This window comes from Thermobia domestica, chromosome 15 (genome assembly GCF_964235325.1).
Source record: "Thermobia domestica chromosome 15, izTheDome1.hap1.1, whole genome shotgun sequence".
Lineage (NCBI taxonomy): Eukaryota > Metazoa > Arthropoda > Insecta > Zygentoma > Lepismatidae > Thermobia > Thermobia domestica.
The window spans coordinates 47,988,887-48,001,412 of record NC_137468.1 but is presented as its reverse complement, the minus strand read 5'-3'; positions in this window follow the sequence as shown (position 1 = coordinate 48,001,412).

Here is a 12,526-nt window from a genome sequence, read left to right as displayed (position 1 = left end):
ATTAACAACAATTTGGAATTTTGAACTTGGATTTTCGTTAATTTTCCAGGTCAAAGTTGAATTTTCGAGAAAATAGCATATCAATTATTCATTTACATGTGACTACAAATCGAAAAAAAAAATAAAATGAAATCTTTGGTCTTACGTCCCACGATTATACCGGTTAGGCTAAAGGAGACGGTGATGATGAGAAATGAATGAAATGGCGGAATGAAGAAAGTGGGAGAAAACTGGAGAACCCCGAGAAAACCCACGAGCACGGTGTTTGTCCACCACAAAGTCCACACGGCGCGAGCTGGGATCGAACCAGGGACCCCAAGCACCGGAGGTGAACGTTCTACCACTGAGCCACCGTGCCCCCGACTACAAATCGAATGTCACCCATTACATGTCAGTCGGTCACAGGTTCGAATTGCTCAAAATCCCGGATTTTCGTTAATTTTCGGGGGTCAAAATAGAATTTTCGGGAAAATGGCATATCAATCATTCATGTACGTGTGAATACGGATCGAATGACACGTATTTCGCCCCAGTCGGTCACTGATTCGCATTATCCAAATGGTCCCAATTTTTACTTTTGATCCGTAATGTGACCTTGAAGCAGTCGGTTCCAGAAGATGAAAGTGGTGCCATTGGACACAGCTCATCGAAATGTACATTTTAAACCCAAAAATGTTGAAAAATACAGGGCCACGGTAACTCCCTTTTAAACAGTTCTTCCTTGCCAAACTAGTTATTGATATTCTGGAAGAGACAGTATTCGGTGGGAGAGACATAAGGAGAATACGACCGGTGTGGGGATTTCATATTGCAACTCATTCAGAATCAGCAGCATTCTTTGAGAGACATCTTTACGTGCATTGTCTGCAACATGAAGACACAATGTCTATGACCATTATTGAATCCTTCGGAACAAATTTACGGTACATTTTATAGAGTTTAGCACTGTAAGTAGTGGATCTACCTCAAAGGGAGAAGACATGATGCCTCACTAACAACAAAATCTTCTGCGAGTAGAAGGATGTTTTGCAAACTTGCTCTGACGCTGATCGCGATCCAATCACTTTTTTGACTCTTTACGATTTTCGTAACAGATCCGTCCTTACTGAAAATTGAATCTGTAAACCTACCAAGGGGATGGAAAATAATAGATATAGTCTAATCTTGACATATCACGAGTGCACAAATTCTCGTGGGCTACCGACTAAAATTCTTCCAGTGTTCACATCTTCGTGTGATTTTAATCATCATTTTTCTTTCTTCTTATCCCTTTCTATTGATGTTTACTAACGGTACACCATTCACCCCATTTCCACCTCTGCATTATAGGTTAGCCCACTTCCAAAATGTTCTTGAGTGGTTAATCAGGATATTTTATTGGTCGGTTGTTGCGGTGCAAATTCTCAATGATCTGTTACCGGTATGGAATTTAATAAAATCAAAGGCGTTTGATGTGTTTATTCACTACTCGTGACCAAAAATTACTATTGATGACTTTACTCGGTTAGATGTACAAAATGTTGCAGTTTGAACTTGTAAAATAATCATAGGAACTCTATCGTGTAATACATCAAATAGGACTAAAATGTTTCCAGAAATCCATTGGTGAAATATTTTATCTCTACAACCAACCATTGCAAAGTTTTAATCGAATTTCTTTTGTTTGAGTTTGTGTGGCACGAAATGGAACTAACAAGGGTTGAGCGGATAGAGATCGTGTTTTCTCAGGAGAGCGCAACAGCAGACAGATCGCAGAAGAGTTCAACGCTCGTCATCCACAGATCGTACACGAATTAACGCTCGTCACCCAGAACGGGAACCCATTTCCCATAGTGCGCTGTGGAAAGTTATACGAAATTTAAAGAATCCGGGTCGGTGGAAAACAAACCGAAATCAGGTTGGTCTCGAACGGCGACGGACTAAGCGATATCCACTGCTGTGTTGGGATTATTCTCGAAAAATCCCATCAGCAGTACCCGTCGCCTTGCCCAAGAATGTGATGTATCCCGTACGTCCATCCTGTTAATCGTACCTGTGCATAATTTCTACCCATACAAATCAGACATAATCCTCAATTCACATATGACACGCTGTACTCGTAGGAGACCAATTTTTTATGTCCGGGCGAGGTTAACATGCAAAATCACCGATATTGGTGTGACAACAATCCACACTGGTACGACGATTCTCCAATCGTTGACTCTGACGAAGTGATGGTGTGTTGCTGTATGTAGGGTACCTGTGTGGTGGGTCCATTCTTTATCGAGGGAAATTATTTACCGTAACACACTTGAGGAGGAGATTCTGCCTTACTTCTCATTAGATGATGCCACTTTCCACTTGTTGTATCAAAATGATGGGATACCACCTCATTTCGGATTATGTTTTTGAGAGTACCTCCATAAGAAATTCCCACAGAGATTGATAGGCAAGCGAGAACCTGTGAAATGGCCTCGGCGTTCCCAAGACCTCACTCTATTGGAAATACGTTGTGTATGCTACCAAGATCAGGGACATTAACCACCTTTAATGTAGGATTATTGACATGTTTGCCAGCATTCCTGAGGACATCCTGGGCAGGGTAATCGACGACTGGGAGCAGAGAATTCATTTAACGATTGATCAAGAGGAATGGCTCAATGCAGTGAGCCAGACATTGCTCACTGTGTTATCTCCAGATAAGTGCAGAAATTCAGTTACAACTTTGGTTGTGGAGCCAAAAACATTTCACCACTGGATTCCTAGAAATATTTCACTCCTATTTGATGAATCACACGATAGGGTTCCAATTTTAAAAAGTTCGTTTCATCTCAAGATGGCTTATTACAAGATGAAGGCCAGTGGTACCATACATCTCAGAAGATTTCCCCCTTTTATCATAATTTGTTTTCTTTCTTCCCAATTCTGAACTATTTAGATTTTATTTGGGTGTTTCCACACTTTTGGACCACCCAGTAGTTAATTTTTGGCATCAATTTTGAACTAAACTGTTGTTGGGATTCTGTGTGACACTTACCAAATACGCTAACTAGAATGGACCCTATGCATAAGAGTTCCTCTAACTTGGGTTTATTTTACATTTACAGGCATATACATTTATTTTAAACAGTCATTTTTCGTTTCTGGTGCATAAATGAAATGTTTTCTGGTTATTCTTCAATTTTCTCTTAGAAAAAGATCTTACAAAAATTCAAGTTACCTTTGATCTTGGGGCAGGCACTGTTTGAATATATTCAATTACTTAACTTAGGATATGTCACTTTGACTTTGACTTTTCAAAATGTTCGTTGTGAAACTCACTTTTCCGTATACAAGTGCCCCAGTTAATAATAACAGGTACCAGAGCAAATTGTAACGCCTATCAATTGCTCCTTGTAAACTTGTACACGTTGTGATGCCTTCAAAAGCACCTTTTTCGAGGAGAAAATAAGTCGGTTGACCCCTGGAAACTTGGTTATCAGCTCCTCATCAATGGGTTGGAGAGCATGTGCCATGCAATTAAAATGGGTCAAGTTAGGAGAAAACACTTTAAGTGCTATAGCAGCTTTTAACACGCATGACACATTATCTGTGTATCTAGGAACTCTATCTTCTTGTACGTTATCCTGATACAACACTTCAAGACCATCATTCCCAAATCGTGCTACGGTGCAATGATTTGTACGCTTCAAATACATAATCGAGCGCCAATAATTCATTTTCTTTGGAAATCAGATAGATCGCCCATTCTACTGTCTGATTAGTTGACGTTCTACTGTTTCTCACCTAGTACACAGTTTACCTTAACACTCCACCACAATTAAGAGACAACACCGCTCCCACCGCCTGACCGTTGCCAAACCAGAAATCTAACGTAATTCCAATTTCAGTTCTATCCGTTAAATTTATAAGTATGGCGATATGAAATAATGCTGAATAGACTAGTAATAATGTTTTCTGAGTTAAGAACGCTGGAAGATGCATTTTGTTTTTGGATCAAATGATCCGATATATTTCAATAAAAGAATTTCTTGTAGGCCTTATACCTGGAGAACTACATATAGTGTAGCCACACAAAACTATCACTTAACTCAATATAATGTGCTTGTTCTGTAGAAAATACGAAAACTTGATTAGGAGCCATTGAAAAAAATGTGACCCCTGATCCAATTGGCCCTAAGGATCCAGTATATTTCAACACAAATTTTCTTGTAACCCTTATAACCTGGAGAATTACATATACCGGAAGTGTAGCCAAAACCAAACTATCATTTAACTCAGTATGATGTGCTTATTCCGTAGAAAATATGAAAACTCGATTTAGAGACCGTTCAAAACTTTTTTGACCCCTGATCCAAAAACTAGTTACTGGCCAAGATCACAATTTTTAATCCATTTTTAGTTTTACTAAAATTCTTGTTTATTTCTTGCAATATGCTAAAACAGGGAGAAGAAAGCGTATCCTCGACAGATGGTGCCAAAAGGTAGATTTCTAAGTTGTAAGCCTGTGGTCGAATACTCGTACTCATTGTTTCAATTGTTACGAATTTATTTCACTCATAGCATGCATTAATAAATAGCAAGACGAAATATTCCTAACTTAAGGCTTGACTCTAGCCTTTCGCTGCAGGAAAATCCATTTCTAAGTGTGTATATCTAGGTAAAATTGTTTAATAAAATAGAAATCAGGAAGGTAAGAAATGATGTAAAGGGATAAATACTTGCTTACCTCTGCTATTCACTGTTATTAATCCCCTGATTGGTATTCACAAGAGACACTGACTGTGTCTACACTTTCAAAACTGCTTATAATTCAATTGACATTTGACATTTATATGTTCTTTTTCATGTTTATTGTTATAGAGAACGTAAATATACATACGTATAGCTTTTGCATACCTATCCTCGAGCAAATTAATTTTAAAGAAAAAATAATAATTAAATAATAACATCAAAGCCAGTAATATATTGTTTGTATTTTTATTCTTTCACAAAGAACTCATCTCCCCTTGTTTTAACTAAATTTTATTCTTTTATGTGAAATCATGCAAAATATGGCCATACATTATTTCACATATTGCAGGGGATCTGTATGATGTTGCTAATTTAAGCTCTTCTCTACCGAAGTCATAATATTATATATATTCATGACAGTTTTCGATGAGAGGTGACTAGTTTTCGATTCCTGAGTAGTATTATTAGTAATGGTATGAAATGTGAACATGAAACAAAAGCAAGGATAGGAATGGCGAAAGAAGATAGGGATGGAGGAAGAAAATGCTATTTTGTGGGACCTTGAATAAAGAGTTGAGAAAAAGATTCATAAAATGCTTCGTTTGGAATATTGTATTCTATGGGTCAGAAACATGCACATTATTCACAAATAATGAAAAAAAGACTGGAAGCTTTCGAAATGTGGGTGTGGAAAAGAATGGACTGACTTAGTTAGGTCGAATCGAAAAGGAAAATGAATGAAATGAAATCTTTAAGTTTTACATCCCACGGTTATGCCGGTTAGGCTAAAGGAGACGGTGATGATGAGAGATGAGTGAAATGGTGGAATGAAGAAAGTGGGAGGAAACGGGAGAACCCCGAGGAAACCCTCGAGCACGGTGTTTGTCCACCACAAAGTTCACTTGGCGGGGGCTGGAAAACGAAAAGGAGTGAGAGGGAGTTGGAAATGGTAGGAGAGAAAAGAACAATTTTAGATATTGTTAAGAATGGAAAGAAAAACTGTTTAGGACATTGGCTAAGAAGAAACTGTATTATGAGGGACGTGTTAAAAGTATGGTGGCAGGAAAAAGGGGAAAGGGTGAAGGAGACTACAATTAATGAACGATATCAAAACAGGTTGGCGGAAGACCATGTATCATGGAAGCTTGTCAGTTGTCGTAAGTGTCCTGCTAATAATGGCAGAATACCTATGATGATGATGATGATGGTAATGATATATTCGTGGTAGTACAGGTTCACTGAACTGATTTTCTATCTCAATATCGCTCAGACCAAATAACTTTGGACGAAATTTAACAAGGCAGTTTTATTACTAGAAAAGTAAAGAAACACTTTATTAGAGTCTTTAACCATTTAACAAGACAAAAGTATACTTCTTTCTTTATACAATCCGAACTGAAACGGTGAATCTTTTATACAAATCTAATTTGAAGTATTTATTTTATATGATTAAGATATAGGTTAATTTATCTTGTATCACTGGTTATTTTGTTGCTTAAATAACTTGTAGGTAACGAGGATTGCTATTTATATTTATTTATATGCACTTTATTTCGCTCAAGGCCGAGAGCGCGGTGCAAGTGTTGCTACAAATCTACCACCACAAATTCTAGATAATAACTTCCGACGAGTGGTTAGTTAACAGTGGTGTGCATTACCACGAGAGATGCTGGGTGGCTTGAATTACAGTATTAGGAACACGCTGTGCAAAGAGGCTAGTGGTTCAGGTGATCGTTCCCCATATTGAATATTTCTGGCGATGTCGAACGTGACCACTGTGAAGTCGACATGATGAATCCAGAGATTCGTCTGGTGGTCTACTACCAATATTCCCAATATTGCCGCACGCATAGAGGGCGTGCGTGCGGTCGTTTGGCCTATTTGATGGGCCGGTTCCCTTACTTAGGCTCGGCCCGTGATTCCTCGCTCTTAGACATTTGTCCTCGTGCACGTACACAAGTTGTCTCTCGATTGTAAAGCCTTGGTTTGTAATCTTTATATTCAATAAGGAAGTGGGATACTCCCACAGCGCAGTATTACCGAAGAATATGTACCTATAAGATTATTAGCTGCTTGAGGGTTTGTGCAGACGACTTCAAGCGCGGAAAGCGTACAAATTTAAAATACTGTTTAGCATCTGTCACTATAAAAAAAGACTGTGAAAACAGTTTAAATATTTTGATTGTCTAATTGCAAGATATTACATTTAAAGATTGTTGGTTCTAATTTTGAGTGATTAACGGAAGAAGTTAAACAACAGTTAAATAATTGTTGTTTAGATAGTGTATATATCGTAAGGCAGCATAGAAATTAAAAGGGAAATGGAGATGCATTTTCATTACTCGAACTGGTACTGAGCAAGAGATAACTGGATTACTATCACTGCACTTTCGTTCAAATGTGTACCCTAGGGGGGGGGGGGTGAAGGGATCAAATACTAGCAACCTATTTTCCTCGTGTGGAAACGAGCACTTCGGCTAGTAGTTATATAATTGTTCAGTGTTAATGATTAACTATTTACCTGTACTAATAATTTGTAACTTCTGAAATGTTCTTTCATAGATAATTTGTTATAATTTTCGCTATGTAGTTTGCAGTTTTACGAATTAATTATATTAGTCTTCATATTTTGTATTAAGTTTCGAATTATAGAATTAACAATGATGAAATTAAATCTTTGAAACCACATATTCTAAACACTTATCCAGCTTAAATCACACTCCTTTCTAAACTGACGCTACCTTGGACTACAATCTTCCTGAGAGCGTGCTTGCAAAATAAGTGAGAAAATAGATTTAAATTTTTGTGCTTAACCTTTCCTATTGCTTCAGTTTCAATATGTGACCTAAAGCAGAAAGTAGGCCTACCTCTTATCCTAAGCATCCCTGACATAGTATTAGCATTAATTTAATCATGAGTTCATTCTGCTGAGTTTAAATCCATAAAATGAAATTTCAAAATTTTGATTTTCTTCCTCTCATTTTAATACAATGACAAAATCACTCACTTAGTTTATATTTTCATCTACTGAGGTTGATACTGTACAAGCAAGTAACAATAACAAAATTTACTTTTGGGTCATACCAAATTAAATTGACCAATTTCTAGGTCAAAGGTTGCTGACTAAATTTATTTATTTTCGTTTTTTTTACCTAAGATTTTACCACATTTAGGGAGTTGAAAACGGGTATTTATTTATCTTTTAGTTTGTTTGTGGCGGCCATTTTGTATAGGCCCCTGAGCGTATTTTGCACTCTCCAGAGATTCCGTTAAATGCTGTAACTTTTTAGGTTTTAAAGATAAAGAGTTCAAACCAAAACCATATGAAACATTATGGAATGGACAACATTCTGTGTTCTGTGCACATTGAAACGTATTTTAGAAAGTTGGAAAAAGTAGCTCTGAACATTGAGATTGGAAACCTAGAAATGGCCATTTTGGAATGTGAATTTTGAAACGAAATAAATAAGACTCATCTTCAATTCTTTGTCGACATAGAAACTAGATAGTAAACAACGTCCCAAACAAGCTTGAGATTTGAGAACCTTATACTTGGTTTTTTGAAAATTTTTTAAACTTTGCGAATCTCAGGGAGGACAGAAGTGAAAAATCCCAAATTTGCACACAATAGACTGTAGTTGTGCAGTAACAAGTGCGTAAAATTTCATCACTGAGACTTGAGTAGTTTCTGAGTTACAAGTTGTTGCAGTGATGAGAAATTTACGATTTTAAAAACTGAACAGATGTACAGTTTTTGTGTTGATACAGTATCTCAGGCATACAATTTAAGTATGTTTCATCAGAAGAAGTGCAGTCAAACAGCAAGAAATTCGAAATTTGCTATTTGTAAAAAAAAATATTAATACCAGATCATATCATATTATGTGTCCCTAACGAAAACGCAAATCAGAGGTTATGAATACTCACAATCAGATGGATTTATTGATTGCAGTACTTCAGTTCTTCCAGAACATAGCATGTTGTCACTTGCTCTTAATGATACCGTAGCCTGTATTTATGAGAGAAATGGTGGATGGGGGAATTGAAGACATCAGTCAGGAAAATAATGATCTTTTTGATCATTTTTGTCATCTCCATGGCCCAAAAACCTCTTTTAAACTATGTAAGAATGACAACGTGTGGGTGCCAATCACTAAGGTTCGCCGGAAACTCAGACGCAGAGAGTTCAGAACTCCTACAGATCGTACTTCCAATATCAGTGCCAAACTCTGTACACAATTAGTCAACTATTTACCTCACTGATGTCTTAACAGCAGCGCTATAGGCAGAAAAGAAATAACAGACGACTTTCCTTTTCTATACAACATATGATTCATAAATTATGCACACTTTACCCATTTAGCATTACTTTGGTGTTTTTTTTTTTTTTTTTTTTTTTTTTACTTTTGCTACAAAGTTTATATTCACTCCAATGGCGCTTCATGTTATTAAGTCCCTGTGAAGAAAACCCTAATAACTCAGAAACTACTCAAGTTTCAATGATGCAGTTTTAACCATTTGTTACTGTATAACTATCGTCTATTTTGTGAAAATTTGGGATTTTTCACTTCTGTCCTTCCTGATATATTTGATGGTGAAAATACACAATTTTCGAAAATTCGCGATGTTTAAAAATTCCAAAAAATCAAGTATACAGTTCTCAGATCTGAAACTTGTTTAGGACATTGTCTATCATCTAGTCTCTACGTAGACGAAGAATTGAAGGTGAGTCTCATTTATTTCGTTTCAAAATATGCATTCCAAAATTTCTAGGTTTCCAACCTCAATGTTCAGAGCTTCTTTTCTCGACGTTCTGAAGCAGGCATCAATATGCACAAAACACAGAATGTTGTTCATTCCATTATCTTTCATATGATTTTGTTTTAACTCATCTTTAAAACCTAAAAATTTACAGCGTTTAACGGAATGTACTAAAAAGTTCAAAATGTGCTCAGGCGCCTATACAAAATGGCCGCTACGACAAAAACCTGAGCGGCTAAGAAAATAAATGAATCCCCGTTTTCAACTCCCTAAATGTGGTATAAACTTAGGTTAAAAATAATAAAAAAGCTAAATTTTGTCGGCAACCATCATTGGACAATTTCATTTGGATTGCCCTTTTTTTCCTGGTTGGTTTAAGGTAAGAACATAATTACAAAACTATAATTTATTTCTGATAAATTTAATATAACAACATAGACTTTAATGATATCTAATTCCCTCTACTGAGTTTAATATACAATAATAACTAAAATGATGGTTCTTCCTTAGGGCTATAATATAATACAATAACATTAAAAGCCCTCTCCGCTAGTTTAGCATGCTAATTAATTTAGGCATACCTTATCGTAATAGCAGTAAACGACACATTCATGATCAACTGTCCCTCAACAGCATGGGCGTCGATCCTGGTGGCAACAAAACTTTCTTGGATACCCGAGGATCTGGATCCATTTACTTATATTATTGTTAGGATATAAGAAAGAGGGGTCGAAGTTTTTAATTGAATCCAATATTGCAAGCCATTGAGAAAACAAAATGATAGACGTAGAATGTTTCTACACGAGAAAGAATACAGATGAAGTGCAAGATCAAATTTTCATGCTTCCTCAGGCATTTCTGTCTTGAACAATTAAAACTTTATTCTGTACATATATGTTGAGTTTATAAGGACGAAACTCAAAAACCGAATAATGTTCTGAAATGAATCATCAATAAACGTCCTCAGTTTATATTTATATAAGCAAGGCTACGTAAAACCACACAAAACATTTTACGTACTGTATTTAAATATTACCTTTTCATTTGGGCACATAACATTAAACAATTACACTCCTTAGAATTGTTCATGTAGCTTACACAAGATGGATCCGGAATTATATTTATTTATCTTTTGTTGTTATGACAACCGATTCCACATCGTCGAATTACTATATTAACAAAATAGCAATGTATATCAACTGAAAGAGAAATTACATTTATATCCTTTTCTCTTCATATTTTTCTTCTTCCTTTCTTAAACAGCTTGTGCATAACTTAAAAGAAAAGCGTGCCCACAAATACAAGTAAGGGTAAATACAAGTATAAATACAAGTAAGTATCGTTTTAAGATAGGAAGTTTCGACCTTTCTCCTAAGCTCTAAAAAAAAATTCAATTAAATCTAATAAATTAACTGTGTAGTATTGAGCAAACATAACAGTTGATAAATGGCAGTGTTCTATAATTATAATCAGTTGTCTGTGAAGCCTTCAGCATCATTGCGTATGTTCTTTATACGTACATTTCCATCATACAAAAGTACGTGAGCCTTCGATGTGAAAGACCCAGGTTCTCTCCCAGTAGAACTACAGGTAGCTAATTACTACACCAAACTGTAAGTCCATGATTTATAAATACGAAAACTTATTTTTTATAGTGATTTTTCCACTAGTGGATTTTTTCTTTATGATACTAGATTACGTATTTCAATATTATCTGCTGAGTTTGTGTAGGATCTAGTTTCTTTTAAAAATTAAGTTCTGATTTATTACTGCATAACTCTAATTAGTCTTGTTAGTATTGAATTAGCATTAAAGGTAATTTATTTTATCGTATGAATCTCTGGTTCATACAACAGTTAAAGCATTAGCTTAACATATCTTTACGGTGGCACGGGAGGAGAGCGTTTTCATCTTGTGCGTGGAGTCCCAGGTTCGACCCCCGGCAAAGTAAGTTTGTGGTTGACAACATCGTGTCCGTGGCTTTTCTCGGGTACTCCCGTGCCCTCCCACATTCTCATTTCACTAATTATTCCATCATCATTCACTTGCCTTCACCATCAACTCCATTAGCCTAAAAGGCATAAACGTGGGACGTTAAACTGAAAGACTTCATTTTATACTTTTAACTGATCATAACAATTGCTTTTAGTCTCCTTAACAATATAATTATCATAAAAATAAGACGCTTCAGTGTGTCAGTAACGCTTCTAATAGTTCACAGCACCGTTAGATGGCATTGGCTTGCAAGGAATTTTCAGACGTGCTGAAGGTTTGAGAAGAACAATTATTGTTAATATTTCCTGATCAGAACTCCTAGACGACATCCATTTGTTTTATATTTTGTAATTTCTTCATTACAGATGTTGTGAGAAACTTAATATTTCTACAGAGTGGCCACAAAGTCCTCTTATCCCTAAAAAAATAAGTAACATAAATCATTAAATGTACGTAAATAACTACACGGAAAGAATTGAATGATATGAACAAGAATGCTATCGAGAAGTTTTATTGAGATAGGAAACTTAAAGTGTCCAAAGGATCAGTCTGTCAACCGTCATTCTAATGATAAAGGATAATACACCGCTAGGTTCTGTGCGATATTTTGCAGGTGTAACTTGATTGAAAGCTTGTTTTACAACTTCTGTCAGTTTGGCAGTGGTATCGTAATGGTTTTGTGCAACGATGCCCTTTATGAGCCCCCATACTTTGCCGCATTTTGGTATTGTGTCGAAAGTTCGAAGAGTGACGCACACGCCTTCACATTCCGATCGATGTCTGCATCCCAATTCTTGCAAAGCAATAGGTTGATATGGCTACAGGCCTAAGTCTTGTTTCAAGTGCTTTTGCATAAGCAACCGGAGTATACCCAGTTCCGTAACCATCATAGGCTTTCACTTCTGCGCCGATCTCTCCACGAACGCCGCGACGAAACGACATGTTTCTGCTTGTGTGGACGGCCTGTCACTTCTTTCCTTATCCTTCACACTTCCTGTGGCAAATAGTTTCTGTTTGCGTCGTAAAAGTTTTGTTTCGGGGTAGGATCTCGTTGGAA